Source organism: Carex rostrata, chromosome 13 (genome assembly GCF_964058835.1).
Source record: "Carex rostrata chromosome 13, lpCarRost1.2, whole genome shotgun sequence".
Taxonomy (NCBI): Eukaryota; Viridiplantae; Streptophyta; class Magnoliopsida; order Poales; family Cyperaceae; genus Carex; species Carex rostrata.
In genome coordinates, this window is record NC_135930.1 from 2,943,880 (window position 1) to 2,962,386 (window position 18,507).

The following is an 18,507-nucleotide window of genomic DNA, read 5'->3' on the forward strand; positions in this document are numbered from 1 at the left end:
AAATGGAAACCCTGCCAGAATACTTGACTACAATAATGGCATAGAAGCTAGAGATCAGGGGTTGTACTGAGAGGTTGCTGTCGAAGATTGTAAGCCAAGAAGAAACTGGTTTTGAGAGGATCAAATTCAAGCACATTCCCAATGTTACTATCCACAAGAAAACATTCCTATCAGGTGCACTAGTTGATTATGATCACAGCTAAGGTTGTAAACTAAGAATATACTCTGATGCTGGGTAATTATAATTTTCCGTGTTAAGTTTTTACTTTTTAGTATGATTTTTATGTGAAGCATGCATTGTTTATTTGATAATCAATGATCTTTTTCTTTTAAAGTGTAGGTATCAAATATGCAACATTCGAATGCCTGGATCACTAGGCTTGGAACAGAAAGATGCAAACACATTTGCAACATGGGTATGCTGGAATTGTAGTTTTATTTTTCAACATAAGATTTTCACAATGTAACCAAGAGTTTTGATATTTTATTCCACTGAAAATGCAGCATATAAATTATTTAAATTATGATAATTGCATCAACAACTATACCGAGCCAACAAAGAGGTAATTTACACTTCTGCCCTCCCTTTTCATTTGGTACATTCAAGCACCTGAATAATGGATGTAGATTGTAACAGTCATGATCAGTAATGCACAAATTTAGTACAAGGCATGCAGAATGGAAAACCTCCAAATTTTAATTTTAATTTTTTTTTTAATAACAGTCCATCTAACTTGTGTTTGGAATTTGGATTCTGTCCAAATGGACTTGAATACATGAAATTATTCCTATTGATATAAATAAAACTTGTAGTCCAAGCCTCCAAGAATAAAGAAAAAAGGAAAACATGTTGGTTGAAGTGACAGAAAAATAGATGATATAATAAAGAAGTTAATTTCTCTCTGAAAACTGATATATGTTTCTGAGCCATATACATCTGTTTATATACACAACTGTAACCTAGCTTTTCTAAATAAGGAACAATATTTACAAGGATAATTTAATTGATTAAATTTCCAAAGTAGAGCAGAGAGGAGACGCCATAGATAGATAGAAATCCTTAGAGGATTGATAGGATTATTGACAGATTTAGGTAGGATTCTTAACGCCCTCCCTCAAATTGATGATGGTAAGGAAACCAGCATCAATTTGTTTACGAAGAAATCATGTCGGGTTAGCGCCTTCGTAAAAATATCTGCTGTTTGAAGATTGGTGGGCACATGAGCAAGTGATATCAATCCTTGCTCGAATGCATCTCTAATGTAGTGGCAATCGACCTCAATATGCTTCGTGCGTTCATGGAAGACTGGGTTTACTGAAATTTGAATGGCACTGGTGTTGTCGGCGTGGAGAAGTGTAGGTGAGGTTTGTGCACATCCCAGTTCTTCTAGTATCCCTCTAAGCCATACAACCTCAGAGCACGCTAATGACATTGCTCGATACTCTGCTTCAGTTGAGGATTTGGAGACACGATCTTGTTTCTTGCATTTCCAAGCTAGAAGAGCATGTCCTAGAAAGACACACCATCCTGAAGTGGATTTTCTTGTGTCTGGGCATCCAGCCCAATCGGCGTCAGCATAGGCTGAAAGTTGGAGATCATTTTCAGATGAAAAGAATAAGCCTCTTTCTGGTGTACCTTTCAAATACCGAATAATGCGCTGAACAGCAGCTAGATGCAAATGTCGAGGAGCATGCATAAACTGGCTTACCACATGTACAGCATAAGAAATATCTGGTCTTGTAATTGTAAGGTACACCAGGCTCCCAACTATGCTCCTGTACATCTCTGGGTTAGGTAATAAGTCCCCATCTTCTTTGCTGAGCTTGAGGTTCACTTCCATCGGAGTTCTGGCAGTAGCAGAATGTTGTTGTTGTGCCTTCTCTATAATCTCACAGAGGTACTTGTGTTGATTCACAAACAACCCTTTTGTGGTGTGATGTACTTCTAAACCAAGAAAGTATTGTGCTTCTCCAAGATCTTTCATTTGAAAGGCAGCTGTTAAGGTATTTCGAAGCCTAGATATGCTTTGCAAATCATCACCTGTGATTAGTATATCATCAACATAAACAAGTGCCAATGCAATACCTTTCGGAGACTTAAAGATGAACATAGAAGGATCATACGGGCTCTGCTGAAATCCAGCAGATAGAACAACATTTCTGAAAGTTTGAAACCATTCTCGTGGAGCTTGCTTAAGCCCGTACAAAGATTTCCTTAGCCTACAAATCTCATTAGGCTTAGAGAGGGGCAGACCTGGAGGTGCCTTCATGTAAATTGTCTCTTTCAATTCACCATGCAGAAATGCATTTTTCACATCCATCTGCTTAATAGACCAATTCTTTGCAGCCGCAATAGCAAGAATAATTCGAACTGTGGTCATTTTGGCTACCGGTGCAAAGGTTTGCAAATAATCAATTCCATATTCTTGACTATAACCGAGAGCCACTAAACGAGCCTTGTACCGGTCTAACGTACCATCTGATTTTAATTTGACAGTGTATACCCATTTACACCCAATGGGTTTCACATTTTCCGGACAAGTAACCAAATCCCATGTTTCATTTTTGTGCAAAGCATCTAACTCTTCCTTCATCGCATTTTTCCAGCATTCTTGTGTCATTGCCTCATTAAATGACCCAGGAATAGAATTCACAGGAATAGCAGCCAGAAAACCATACCTTTGTGGAGCTTGAACGGGACGAGTTGACCGTCTAACCCACTCAACTTCATTGTTCAAAACTGGGTTTAACCCAGGGTTTAGTAAATCAGGCGCATGTGGTCTATCTGAATCAGGTTCAAGTGTATCACATGAATCAGGCCCGACTTGAGGGCTTGTGTTGGGTTCTACCTCAGCAGGAACAGGTTCTGACATTAGTTCAGAGTTTTCTTCTGTCTCTAATTCCCTTAGCAGTTGAGGACACAGGGTTTGGTTGTGTGGCTTGTGCTCAGGCTGTAGCATAGTAGTGGGTACCTTCTTTCTTTGTCGAGTATAAACAAAACCTGGTTTGAAACGGTTACTGGTAACAGAAGACAGTTGTTGTTCAATTAAGGGTTGGAATAAGTGCAAAACAGATGTTGAGATATTTGGTGATAGAGAGGGGCAATTATGATAGTAGAAAACAGACTCACGAAACAGAACATTGCGAGAAATACGAATTTTTCTTGATTTTGGATCATAACATCGATATCCCTTCTGACCTATAGCATAACCTAGAAAAACACATTCAGCTGACTGTGGGGTCAGTTTTGTCCTTTCAGATGGAAGAAGGTGAACATAACAAACACAACCAAATGTATGAAGGACATCATAGTTAGGTTGTCTTTTATAAAGTCGGAAATACGGTGATTCATTTTGCAAATTCTTTGATAATTGACGATTAATTAGAAATACAGAGGTACGAACTGCCTCATCCCAAAAAGTAGGAGGAACAGCAGATTCTAAAAGAATTGTTCTCACAGTGTCTAAAATATGTCGATTTTTCCGTTCAGGTACTCCATTTTGTTGAGGAGTACCTGGACAAGACCTTTCATGAAGAATCCCTTTGTCTAATAGAAATGCTTGAAAGTCATTTGACATATATTCCCCTCCAGAATCTGATCTCAATTTTTTAATGTCACAATCAAATTGATTTTTAATCATGGCAAGATAATATTTGAACATCTGTGAAACTTCTGATTTTCTCTTTAACAAGTACACCCATGTAAATCTAGTATAATCATCAATAAAAAGTACAAAATACTTGTATCCGACAGCCGATAAGACAGGAGACGGACCCCACAAATCAGAATGAATAAGTTCAAATGGACTTGTGCTTTTATTTGTACTAACTGAAAATGGGAGAGTTTTACTTTTCCCTAGAGAACAAGCAGAACAAGGACTGGAACTAACACTTTTATTAGGAATACAACCTTTTTGAAACATTAAAGATAAACTATTAGAATTTAAATGACCTAATTTCCTATGCCACAAGACCCAAGGGTCTTGTGTTTGAGAGACAACCAAAGCAGATCCAATTGAATTTGACAGATTTTGTTTATCGTCAATAAGAAAGAGTCGCCCACTTCTATGCGCCATCATGTTCACCTTCCCAGTTTCCTGGTCCTGTATCATACAACCATTAGGGGTAAAGAGCACATGACAATTATTTTCAACCAATTGTCCAACAGAAATCAGATTTGAAGATAGTTTTGGTACCAATAAAACATCATTCAATGGTTTGTTGTCTAGTAACACTGCACCAACACCCGTAATTGGTAGGTTAGTACCATCAGCAGTAGAAATTTTCTCAGTACCCTCATAAGGTGTCAGAGATAGAAAATTACTGGGGACCCCAGACATGTGATTTGATGCACCTGAGTCTATGTACCATTTAGAAGTGTTATTACCTGATAGGCCCATAGCAGACAAGGCAGATTGGATCATTTGTTGTACAGCCTGAGGAGTAATTTGCTGTGAGTCTTGACTTGAAATGCTTTGGCCCTGCCCACCTGACACTTGCTGTGCTGATACACCTTGGTTCTGTCCACCTGAAACCTGCTGTGCAGGTACAGCCAGAGCTTGAAGTATGGTTTTTCGATTCTGTGGTCTCCGATGGCATGCACTGATTATGTGACCCTCCTTTTTGCAGTAATTGCAAAATTTCTTCTTGCAATCTTTTGCAATGTGCCCAAAACCTTGACAAGAATAACACTTAACATCTTTCCCAATTTTACTTCCAAAATTACCTTTGCTCAAGAGTGCCATATTTGATGCGTCACCTGCTACCAAGGTTTCTTCCAGACTCAAACGAGTGCTCATGATCTGCTCCTCACGCATTAATTCCCTAAAGCACTCAATTAAATTGGGCACAGGTGACCGGGCCATAAGTTGCCGTCGAACCGGCTCAAATTCGGGTTTCAATTTCATGAGGAATTGATCCCTCATATTCTTCTCCTGTAATTGCTGGACAGTAATGAGAGCTGCAACGGGCACGTTGGAATACAAAATAGAATTGTACTCAAGCCAAAGAGACATAAAACCTGAATAATACTCTTGAACACTTTTCGGTCCTTGACTATATTCATGGATTTCTAAGTCAAGTTGGTATTTTCTAGCATCATTCTGATGATGGTATATAGTACTAAGGTATGTCCACATATCGGCTGCGGTTTGATGGGGTCTTAAATTGACACCAATATGCGGTTCAACTGACCCGAGAATCCAACTCATTACCCGAGAATTTTCAGCTGTCCATTTCTTCAATTTGGTTTCATCTACATTGTTATCCGCATTAGGTTTAGGCTTTTTTTCACTACCATCTATATACCCCCATAATTCATGACCTTGGATGAAACAACGAAGATTAAATTCCCACAGCCCATAATTTTTTCCATTCAAACAAATAGGAATAGTTGCACTCTTTGAACCAAATTCCATTGGAAAAGAAAACTAAAGGTAAACAAATTCTATAGAGATACAAACTGCAACACACAAATCAGGCAAACCAAAACAGATCTGGTTCGAGTCAGAAATAAGACCCGTATCAGATGAATCCCACTAAAGTTGCAACAACACCCTTGAAGTTGAGAGAAGCCTCTCAACAGAGTACCAAGACAAGAGAACCAAGATGTCTGTGAAATCACAGCTCTGATACCATGACAGAAAAATAGATGATATAATAAAGAAGTTAATTTCTCTCTGAAAACTGATATATGTTTCTGAGCCATATACATCTGTTTATATACACAACTGTAACCTAGCTTTTCTAAATAAGGAACAATATTTACAAGGATAATTTAATTGATTAAATTTCCAAAGTAGAGCAGAGAGGAGACGCCATAGATAGATAGAAATCCTTAGAGGATTGATAGGATTATTGACAGATTTAGGTAGGATTCTTAACATGAAGTAGTTGTAATCTTTTTATTATATTTACAAGCATAAGGGTCTTTCTGCTGACAATCTCGTAGCGACTCTTTATATGCTACTTACAAGAAGATACTGTTCAGTTTCACCACCAATTATAAGCACAGGGTCAGGTCAGAGATGATGTGACAACAAGAAGAAGCTTATTCTTGCCAATACTCTTTTTGTTCAGGTAAATTAATTCCTCACCTGGTCTAACTAGCTTAGCTTTATATTAATTATAATATATTTGATTCATTTTTTTTATCTACTTTTAATGTGGAGAGACAAGTGTAGTGGGTACAGATTCAAATTTCAGTACCTATTGATTTAGCTTACAACTACAAAAAGAACCTATGCAAATGATTTTTTTCCATAACAGTACAGTACTGAACTGAACTTGGTTTTTGAGTAGCATGTTCTTGTCTGTTTTTGGCCCCCTCATTCATCTACTATGAAAGAAGTTTGAACTATTTCAGGCCAGCTATCTCAAATAGAACCGTATCACAATTATCTGATTCATAACATGAGTACAATATTTCTGGAAGCAGTCATAGCGGTTTAGTTTTTGTACATTATTTTGGTTTTATAATTAACCAACTGATAAATGTTCAATACAAAACTGAGAGATATATAGCTGTATTGAAGCACTTAAATGATGATTTTTTCAATAGGTTTATCTAAGCAATATGTTTTGGTTAATTTGAGCATTTGGTGCACACTATATACAAGTATCAGCAGTACAAAACTAGGGTCTTCTTAAATTCACCAAGCTTCTTTGTGAGCTTAATTAAAAAACTCATCGAATTGGTTTTAAGCGACGCATCCAAATTGTTGAAACAAATCTACTTCACGAGTGATCATGCAAAATTTATAAATTTTCAAACTAATTTAATATAAAGTCAAGCGGACAAAAAATGATGAAAAATGAACACATTAAAATTAATTATAAACCATCTTTTTTTTACCGTTTGACTTTATGCTAAAATGATGAAAAATGAACACATTAAAATTAATTATAAACCATCTTTTTTTTACCGCTTGACTTTATGCTAAATTAGTTCAAAACTTCATAAATTTGTAAATGCATCACTCGTGAAGTAGATTGGTTTCAATGGTTTGGATGTATCTTTCGAAACCAATTCAATAGGTTTTTGAATTAAGCTCACAAAGGGACTTGGTGAGCTTAAGAACACCCTAATTCCACACCAAGTATCAGTACTAAACAACTGATTTAAGTTTTCTCTTTGTGTGCTTTATAGATTTAGCAACCAAAGATGCCAATGTTAAAATCTGCAAAAGGACAGTGTTGATGGTAAAATAATTCACTTGGAAAGGATCGTTTTTCAAATATTTATACATGTTTCACAGTTGTACCATATCTAGATGATTTGTTCAGGATGGAAAATCATTTCTTGTTAATAGAACTGCTGAATCTTTTTTTATTCTTTTTTATTCTTTTCACTAAATGAATCTGATATAATTAATATTTCCAAAGAAGTTCCTTTTTATTTTGCATATTATGATGATTATGATTAATTGGACTAAATTGACAATTTGAATATTGCTTTCTCAAATTAAGCTAAAAGATAAAAAAAATATTGTATTTTCATTCTACTTACAAACTAGTTTTGTACTAATTTTCGTGCTGAATATCATTCCATGTTTCACAAAATTCTGTCAATATATGGACCATTAAAAAAATTTAATTCACATGATGGATGGTAAAATTTGTATCAATGTTTTTATCATTTTTCATGAGTATGATATGCATAAAATATAAGTTATATTTTAATTGTTATATTTCAACAATATTGGGATTTCTCTAAAGAGTAAGGCTTGGGTGCTATGCATAGCATAAGGCCATCTGTGCTATGGCCTTAAAAATCTATCAAATAAACTTTAAACTTTGATTTAAGTAGCTCAGTAGATTGGTTATATAATGAATTTGTAGAATACCAAACTTTATTATTTATGAAATTTTCTTACTATTTTTTATGATTTATGAAAGATGACAAACAATGACTTCAAAATAAAAGAAAATTGTCAATATTTTAGGTCATTTTTTTATCATATTTCATAAATCATAAAAAAATAGTAAAAAAATTTCAAAAATAGTAAAAAGTAGTATTCTACAAGTTTATTACATACCAATTTATTGAGTTACGAAAATTGAAGTTTGAAGTTTATACGATAAGTTAATGAGGCCGTAGCACGGATGACCTTATGCTATCCATAGCACCCAAACTTTACTCTTGTATAAAATAGAGGGGTATAATATAAAAAGTATCTGACATGAAATATGAGTGTTAAGTATATATCCATGCTTCCTACGAAACAAATTTGAACCTTATTTTCTCCTGAGAATCAGTGGTAGAAAAGAAAGAAAATCAAAAATAGGATGAGAAAATAAAATTGCTGTGAATCTCTCTGCAGTCTCTGCAGTGTCAAAGATAAATATCAAATGAAAGAGACCTTCATATCTTTACCTTAACCATAAATCAGGAAAACAATTTTTCACAGATAATTTTTTATTTATAGAACTTATTATTAAATAATAAAGGGAAACAACGATAGTGCTGGAGTTTTTCTATGGCATAGGATCCGAAAAAAAATTCAGATCCAAATTTTGAAGCTGAAATTAATTTTTTGGGCTCCACGTGTTTTCTGTTTTAGAAAAAAAATTCAGCATCTCTTTCTATTTAAAAAAATCTCAGCACTATTTATATTTCAAAAAACACCCAGACACTCTTTCCTTTTGAAAAAAACCCATTGTCTGCAGAAAGAGTCTTACTTAAAGTCTTAAACCCAATTTAGCCCTAAATACCATTTGGTTCAGAAATTAGGTCCATAGTTAACACAAATTGGCCTACAATTATGACTTTTATATGTGATCTAATAACATACTTCTATTTTTCTATTTGAAAAGGTTGCCTCGTTCAATGGAGAGAACAGAGCTGTCTCACTCTATGACAAACACATAAGTAAGACCTACCAAGCCACTGCAAAAGAAGGTGCTGCTAACGGGTTTGGCATGGGATCTGTTTTCCTAATCATCTTTGCTAGTTATGGTCTTGCCATATGGTATGGTGGTCAGCTCATTATAAACAAAGGATACAGTGGAGGCACAGTTATTAGTGTTTTATTGGCAGTCCTCGTTGGTGCTTCGTAAGTCTTGTTTTCCTTCCGTTATTTGTTTTTCAAACTTTTTCTTTCTGTTATTTGTTTCTAAAAGGCAAACAAGATACTATAACTCTTGTGCTTTTGTACTGGCTTCCTTGCGATACCAGCCCTAGTACAAAAACGAGAGCAAGATGAAAATTTGGTGTGGATAATATAAGCCATCCCAAAATATTACCTTCTAGGCTCATTGGTATGCAGTTGTGGTCCTCTGGAAAAAGTATGCCAGGAACTATTTTAATCTACTAACTGTGAAAATAGAAAAAGATGAGCGTGCTGGATAAATCAACCAAAATCCTTCTCTAGTTTTTCCATATACCATCTGCAAACTTGAATTTAGCATTGTAATAATCTCTCCTTTTTCTTTTACATATGAAATAAGGTCTCTGGGCAATGCAGCTCCTTGTGTGACTGCTTTTGCTGAAGGCCAGACCGCAGTATATTGGATGTTTGAAACAATCAAGAGAAAGCCAGATATTGATGCATATGATGAAAGTGGTGTTACCTTGGAAAAAATGAATGGTGATGTCGAGCTGAGAGATGTGTATTTTAGTTATCCTGCAAGACCCGAGCAGCTAATATTTAATGGATTCTCATTGAGAGTTGACAGCGGTATGTAGTGAGCTAAACATATTGTGATTGGAAAAATCATTAGCCTAATGATAAAATCAGACTAATCAAATACTGCACCAAATAATTATGATACCAAAATCGAGTGTGTAGCAATGTTGAATGGTTGTCTTAAATAAATTTGGTGATTCGAGGTGAACTTTTTTAATGTTGCTTCTCCTATAATCAGGATCCCAAGTACTTCAATAATTTCACACTACTAGCCTAATAATGAAACCTCAACTGTTGCAGTTATGTACTGTACTAATCCATACTGAATCAAACAATTATAGTAAAATTGAGTGTAGAAATGGTGAATTATCCTTTTAAGGAAGTTTGATATTTTAGCTCTTTTGCAAGTAGTTAATCAATGACACTGAGAAGGATCCCGCAGAAAAAAAAATGATAATCTAATATGGAATTGGGGTTTGAATTTGTCACATAATAGGTACTACAATGGCTATAGTAGGAGAAAGTGGGAGTGGGAAATCCACAGTTATAAGTTTGGTAGAGAGATTCTACGACCCACAAGCAGGAGAGGTTCTAATAGATGGTGTTAATATAAAAACATTGAAGCTTGGTTGGATTAGAGAAAAAATTGGGCTTGTTAGCCAAGAGCCACTGTTGTTTATGACAACTATCAAGGACAATATATTGTATGGCAAAGAGGGAGCCACACTAGAAGAGGTCACATAAGCTGTTGAGCTGGCAAATGCTGCCAATTTCATTGACAAATTGCCTGATGTTAGTAACTCATAACTAATGATATATTTGCTTCCTTTTTTTCTATTAAATACTCAAGTTTCAATATTTGTACTGTACACAACTTGTTAATAATATAACAAATCAATTTTAACAGCCAATATGTTTATATTAATCCTGTCCAGGGGCTAGATACTAAGGTTGGTCAGAGTGGGGCTCAACTTTCAGGGGGTCAGAAGCAGAGGATTGCAATTGCAAGAGCTATCTTGAAAAACCCTAAGATCTTATTGCTTGATGAAGCCACAAGTGCATTGGATGTTGAGTCAGAGAGGATTGTGCAAGAGGCATTAGACAGAATAATGGTAGAGAGAACCACTCTTGTTGTGGCGCACCGTCTAAGCACCGTGAGAAATGCTGATCGCATTTCGGTCGTGCACGAGGGTATAATTGTAGAACAAGGTGAATAAAATTCTAATTCATTTTCCAAAACTTCAATATTTGAAAAAAACTACGAGTGTTACTAGACAGTTTCCAAATTCTCATCCCTGTTGAAGTGCAAACAAATGTTTACTATATTCTGTGCTATTTGGAAAAACAGTCTCTATTTATTTTTCTGGGTATGCATGTCAATTGGCACTTTTGCAACAAAAAATTGGTGAAAAATCCAATTGCCAAATTCAACCAATGAAGTAATTGGTATACAATATTGAAGATAATTATCATCCTTTCCCATAATTATTTAATTATGAAGGTCCCCATGATGAGTTGACAAAAGATCCAGATGGTGCTTACTCCCAACTAATTCGCCTCCAAGAAGCTAGTCATGAGGGCAAAGATCATCATCATGTGTCTACAAGAAAATCATATAGCCATAGCGCATCTTTGAAACGCTCGCTCAGCCGTCGCTTGTCAGGAGCGAGCAGCAAACACCTTTCCTTCAACCTTCCCTTCACCACTCCTGGTCTAACACCAGATGATGAAGATGCCGATGAAGGTTATGGCGACAAAAGTGCTCCTAAAAAGGCACCTGTGGGTCGACTGATGAGTTTGAATAAGCCAGAATTTCCTGTTTTAATCATGGGCTCAATATCAGCTGCAGTACATGGTGTACTGTTCCCCATGTTTGGACTGATCATAGCAAGGGCAATAAAAGCATTTTTCCAACCACCACACAAATTGAGGAAGGACACAAGTTTTTGGGCATTGATGTGTGTGGTATTGGGAATTGGATCTATTATTTCAATACCAGCGGAGTATTTCTTGTTTGCGGTGGCTGGGGGGAAGCTTGTTGAAAGGATCCGGAGTTTGTCTTTCCGGAGCATAGTTCGGCAGGAGGTTAGCTGGTTTGACGATCCCGGTAATTCTAGGTCAGTAAACTAATCAATTTTGATTATTATTTTAGAGTTTGTTGTTGATACAGATAGATATTTTTTCGTAATTAAATTCCAATTCATTTTGTTATCTATATTCATAGTGGGAAAATCGGTGCGAGGCTTTCAATGGATGCTTTGAATGTTCGCCGACTTGTACGAGACACTTTGGCATTAATTGCTCAGACCTTGGCTACTCTGATTTGTGGATTTGTGGTGGCAATGGTTGCGAACTGGCAGCTTACCCTCATAATAACGGTTGTAATCCCATTGGTGGGTCTCCAGGCTTATGCACAAGTGAAATTTCTCAAGGGATTTAGCGCCGATGCTAAGGTTAGATCAACATTACATTTCAGAATTTCATAACTTCAGATCCAGATACTTATTTGACATAACTATGTATGGGGGTATAAATGATTTATTTTTTCATTACTGAGATGACTAGGGCTATGAAGTCCACACTCTACAGTTAATTAACTTTCCAAATAGAAATGTGGACTGCTAATAACAGGTATATTCCACTAGCAGAGTTTGATTTTTTAAGCCTGAACAAGCAATATCTTAGTTATTCATGAACAAGAATTAACAAGGAAGAAACCAAATTATATTAAGCCATTCAAATTAGTATATGGTTCAACACACTACACAATAACGAGAGCAAAATATGGCAACCCAGAGAATATGTGCCCCATGATTTATTATTTTTGTTATAGGTGATGTATGAAGAAGCAAGTCAAATTGCAAGTGATGCAGTTGGTAGCATCCGTACTGTGGCATCATTCTGTGCTGAGAAACGCATAATAGAGACTTATAACCACAAGTGTGAAGCCTCCATGAACCAAGGTGTGCGTACAGGCTGGATCAGCGGCCTTGGTTTTGGTTTCTCTTTCTTGATGCTTTACCTAACCCTTGCGCTCTGCTTTTATGTTGGAGCGAAGTTCGTGGAAAAGGACAAGGCGACATTCACTGAAGTCTTTAAGGTAATAATTGCCATGAGTTACTAATGCTGTCATACCCTTAATATTACCAATAATACATTTACTGTAGATCCTGGTGGTTCCTTCATATTGCCGGTAATATTCATCAATGTTATAAAATGTGGTTTCGATGCGGTATGCGGAAGGCCACCGCATACTGCATATACGGTATGCAGTTGTATATGCGGACTTATATATGCGGAGTAAAAAGTTAATTAAATAAAATAGTGTTGTATATTAATAATATTATGTGTTATTAAGCCAAAACTTCTGCATAATAATTTATTTATTATGAGTTAAATTGATCTTCAAAGGTTTAGCCCAAAATTATTCGGCCCAAATCCCTCTTCAAGGAGACCCGGGAAAGATTGTTGTAAACTTGCAATCATTACTACTTTATTTATTATTTTAAGGGTGTTGCATAGTTAAAGTTGAAACCGAGCGTTGGAGATCAAACCACGTGGCACTCAGAGTTGAAACCGCGTAGAGTAAAGGAAGAAATCACCCGTGATAACTCCGGTACATTTAATCCTTTTTAGTCCCACACCTCCAAACCAAAAAAAATACATCCCTTGTGAGCCTATAAAAGAAGCTGGGACTTCGACATAGATGAGGAATAAGAATGGGTTTTCGTTTTATACTGGGTATCCTTCTCTTATTAAATTTTAGGATCTGAATTCGGATCTTTATTTGTTTAATAAATAAAATATTTTAAGTGGGGTTTAAAATTTGCATATTAGTCCACATAGATGGATTTTATACAGCTGAGCACTGCAAACGTATATGTGGCCGCATATGCGCCACTTAGAACCACATTTTATTACAGTGATATTCATGCATGCCAATAGTTAGAGCTAGAGTCTTGTTAGAAGGATTGACTTCGTTATGGTGATCCTTAAGACTGTTTTTCCAACAATATAAACCACATAATGAAAGATTGCCACAGGGTGGGCAGCAGTGGCAGATAATTAGTTGCAATCAGTGTTTCCTTGTAACATACTACTTTCAAATTCTTGACGTAATATATTTTTTTGTTCGATTTAACAACATTTCTGCACCTTAGGTGTATCTGTGACAGTGGAGGGAAGTTTCGTGTTTTTTTAACATACTTTTAATTGGGCAATATGTCAGGTCTTCTTCGCACTACTTTTGACAACTACAGGTATATCACAAACAAGTGCATTAGGTTCAGATTCAGCAAAGGCACGGGACTCTGCAATTTCTATATTTGAAATAGTTGACCGAAAGTCAAAGATTGATCCTGGTAGTGAAGAAGGACAAGTGCTAGAAATTGTAATGGGAGATATAGAGCTGCGCCATATCAGCTTTAGGTATCCGACTCGGCCTGATGTACCAATTTTCACGAACTTGTCTTTGAGCATCCCCTCGGGCAAGGTACATATGTTATGCTTCTCTATACTGTAGTCTTATATTGTTAGGTGCTGCCACTACATACAATTATAAATGGAGGCCCAAATTAATTTGTACATATCTAACAGTCTCTTGCTTATAGTCTAGATTTTATAGATAGTATCAAAAGTCTGGTTTTTACGGAGATTGTGCCAATTTATAAATATATCCAAAATTCCAACACTGGAAATTAACAAGTAGTTTTTATATTTTGCAGACTATTGCTCTAGTTGGAGAGAGCGGTAGTGGGAAATCAACGGTAATCGCACTCCTTGAACGATTCTATGACCCTGACAGTGGTAATATCTTACTAGATGGAACTGAAATCACCACGCTCAATGTGAGATGGCTTAGAAAACAAATGGGACTCGTTAGCCAAGAGCCGGTTCTGTTTGATGACACGATACGTGCCAACATATCATATGGGAAAGAAGGGGAAGTCACTGAAGAAGAACTAATTGCAGTTGCTGAAGCATCCAATTTCCACCAATTTATTTCCAGTCTTCCACAAGGGTACGACACATATGTAGGGGAGAGAGGGATAGAACTATCAGGTGGCCAGAAGCAGCGTGTAGCCATAGCTAGAGCTATATTGAAAAACCCTAAGATTTTGTTACTCGATGAAGCAACAAGTGCACTAGATGCTGAGTCAGAGCATGTGGTTCAGGAGGCATTGGATAGGGTCATGGTCGGTCGTACTACTATTGTGGTTGCACACCGGTTGTCTACCATCAAAGGTGCGGATATCATTGCCATAGTGAAGAATGGAGAAATTGTAGAGAAAGGAAGGCACGAGACGCTGATGAGGATAAAAGATGGTGTTTATGCCTCCCTTGTTGAGCTGCGATCAAATTAAAAATATAGCATATAGCAAAAACTGTATATATTTGTTGGTAAAAAGTAATTAACTTCATCCTGCTTATCAATATTGGTAGCCAAAGCTAAAACTGCTGCTATTCATTGGTAACTATCAAGCACATGACGGAAGTTTCATATATGTGTGTGTGTGTGTGTGTGTGTGTGTGTGTTTTGTATTTCAATTCAGTTTTATAACTTGAATTCTAAATTTGCATTCATTTTTGTGGTGTCTTTTTCATTACAACTGTTTGTTGATCGTGTCATTTATGATTGATTAAAGAAGGTACTTAATTTGTTGGGCTTGCTTTATATAAAAGGTTGCTGATTATGATGCACATATTTGATTGATAGACTTGTTGAGCTTCCGGTGATGATCATTGAAACATGAAATTGTGAGAAATAATGCAAGATTGGCAATCATTTTTTGCACACTACTTGGGAAAAAAGAACTCCACAGTTTATGCAAGATCTGGTAGATATAATGCTAGGATGAGGAAAATTGTGAAAACTTTTCTGCTACATAACTTCTGAACCTAAACCAAGATAGACATCTTCTTTATTAATCACTTCAATGGAAATGAAATCAGTGTAGCGTCATGTTAATAAGGCTTGTTAAAGGAGCGTCATGTTAATAAGGCTTGTTAAAGGAGATCAGAGAGAGGGCTTTTCTCATAGGCATTGCATCAAACAGGTCGAGGGAAAATATATAATATTGATTGATCAACAGCACAGTGTCTTCTCACAAATGATCAGTAGGAACTGAGGAAGGCCGTTTTTTTTTTCTTTGCACAAAGTTGCTAATTTTTGTATCTTCTAGAGTTCTTCCCTAAATATTTTTTTTTTGAAAAAAGATGAAGAATTATACATGCATCATGATTGTACGATCGGACGGTCCGGAAGCTCCTGATTCTATTACCACTAATTGATGGGGCTAACCAATTAAGTAATCCCTTCCAGTGAAAGACAGAATGTTGCTTCCATCTACTAATATAGGCAGAACAATTGGGAAAGGCACAAACTGGAGATCTCCAGTGTTGCAGGTTAGCCTGGACAAAGACTGGATAATGTTTCGCTAATGTCTGATTAATTGAAGTTTAACAAATTTGATTTATATCAATATTTTGATGTTTACTAGTTTCTAAAGTACAATTGGTACATTTGCAAGACGTATTAAAAAAAACTATTTAGTGACTTTTGATTTCTAGTGAAATTTATATTAATATTTAAATTGATCTGATTCGGCCCAATCGCGACTGGACTAGTTCAACTTGCCACAATAGATACCCTTTTTTTAATGAGGGTTACGATCAAGCCACCCGATACTCTTTTCAAACTCCTGTTATTACAACAAATGATTTTTTCTATTTGAGTTTGAAATCCATGACCTCCCACATTAGAGGACATGTGGCTTTGCCAATGAACCAAATGCGAGATCTTTCGCCATAATAATCAATAGATACTCCTAAATCATTAATTGAGGATACCAAATTTACATAATCTTAGATGTATTATCTAAAAAATTTTTAATTCAGAATATCAAGTTCACATTAATCTTAGACGTATAATCTAAAAAAAACGTTAATTCAGAATATCTAGTTCACATTAATCTTAGACATATTATCGAAAAAAAATATTAATTTAGGATATCAAGTTTACATTAATCTTAGACGTATTATCCAAAAAAACATTGACAGAGATTGTTTTTCTTCATGCAGCGCACGAGTCGTATGCAATCCTGTTTTGAATCTATTGTCAATGCGCTGCATGAAGTAAAAACTGTAGTGTTGTTAAATCTTTCTCCAAGTTTTCTGGTGAGGCTCACTTCATTGATTCACGATTAATTAGTGCCCATTCATTTAAACTAATTATACTTCTTGGAAACACATAATGCATCATTTTTTTTTTAGTAATAATTGAAGCGACTAACCAATTAATCCCTTGCGGTGAAAGACAGGATGTTGTTTCAATCTCGTGATTCAAGTCAGATGGTCTCCGTTTAGGGAGGTGTGTGACAACTCCTGCTTTCAAATTTCCTGAACAGTAATCCAACAAAAGCCAATTAGTATGATGACTTGCCTTACAGTTTTAATAGAATAAGCATTACAACACAACCCATTTCTTTCTTTCCACACATTCCAACAGAGAGCACACACTGTAATCAAGCAAGCCTGTTGCTGTTCTCAAGGTAAATGCAATACCTACAGAACGAGATCCTCAAAAGAATTCCATTCCCTATGAACATCTTTGAACGCATCCATCCGAAACTAAATATTTTATCTCTATGTACATAAGGTGGATTCCTCTTGCTCATTACAGAAATGACATGTTTGTATTTCCAATCCATCCCTTGGTTACTAGTACAGAATTTGTCAGATTTTAGTTAGGAGTTAGTTGGCTTATCAGGTCGGGTTGGAAAGATCTGTTAATCCAAATTGTATTTCCTTTCTATCTTAGTATCGCCTATAAATAGGCTTCATTTGTACTAGTTCGGATCGTGGAATAAAATGAAATTTTGAATAGTTTATTATTTCATTTTTACTTTTCTGTATCTAGTTCTTATTTTTCTTAGAAATTAGCTTGATTCTTTAGATTTTCTGTGTACTTCTACTATTTGTGAGCATCTCTACATCAGGGGTGTTACATAATATGTTCTTGCCCCAAGGCATGGTGACATGTGAGCTCTTCTCAATAATTTTGGAGCCAGCGAATTGAGGAGAGAGAAGTGTGGGTTGTGGGTCCGGGTCCGAAATTGGTTTTCAGAAGGAAGCATCACTTCGTACAATGCTACATACTGTTGATCTTTCGGTAGTAGCCTACAACAAGCCTCAGTCTATTCTCCGGAAGGGCTAAAGAGAGAGATTTAGAAAGGTGTATCAAGAATGAATGAGGATATTAGTTACAAAATATTGGTTTGTTATTTATAACAGAGAGAGCAGGGGAGAGAAGAGGGGGGGGGGGGGGGGGGGGGGGGGGGGGAGTGATTGCAGTCATTTAATAACAGAGGAGCCTCAGTAGTCAGTCTATTCTTTGCCAGAACCACGCACAATAAAAGCATGTAATCTGAACCGTTCAATGTGGGTCCTACATTTTCCTCTTTAGTATTTCTATTTATATCTAATTTCATTTTCTTTTCACATCTAATAATATGTATGGACAACACAATATCTATTTATAGAAACTTGACACTATTAAAATTCCGTTCATGAGTATTATCTTAATAAATTATCTAACATTTATCATTTTGTTTTTAATATTTAAAATAGTTGTAGCTAATATTTGATAGGATTTAGAGTTTATGGAATTATTTGATATGGAAAATTGAACCAAGCACCTAGATTATGTTATTTTAAAAGAAAAATGATAATGCATGATTTTTTGAAGGTGCTTCTTCTATTTATTGAGAAGAATTATTTTTTACTCTAATTTAATTTCCATCTGATGCAAAATTAGTTGTATAAACCCAAAAACAAATTTCATATGCACTGGCTTTCACTTACATTGATGGTTATTAATTAA

The 18,507-nt window shown here is 35.9% G+C and overlaps 1 long non-coding RNA gene and 1 pseudogene across 2 annotated transcripts; both read left to right on the forward strand.

Annotated features, from left to right (window-relative positions):
- Nucleotides 1-588, forward strand: LOC144564559 (uncharacterized). Its single transcript, XR_013514649.1, has 3 exons — nt 1-235; nt 341-416; nt 505-588. It is a non-coding gene; the product is annotated as an uncharacterized LOC144564559 (long non-coding RNA).
- An 8,202-nt stretch (nt 589-8,790) lies between these two features.
- LOC144564470 (ABC transporter B family member 4-like) lies at nt 8,791-15,244 on the forward strand (annotated as a pseudogene). The gene is made up of 9 exons (XR_013514636.1): nt 8,791-9,053; nt 9,448-9,677; nt 10,123-10,418; nt 10,562-10,835; nt 11,128-11,743; nt 11,851-12,079; nt 12,460-12,726; nt 13,855-14,118; nt 14,351-15,244. The product of XR_013514636.1 is annotated as an ABC transporter B family member 4-like (transcript).
- The last annotated feature ends 3,263 nt before the right edge of the window (nt 15,245-18,507 follow it).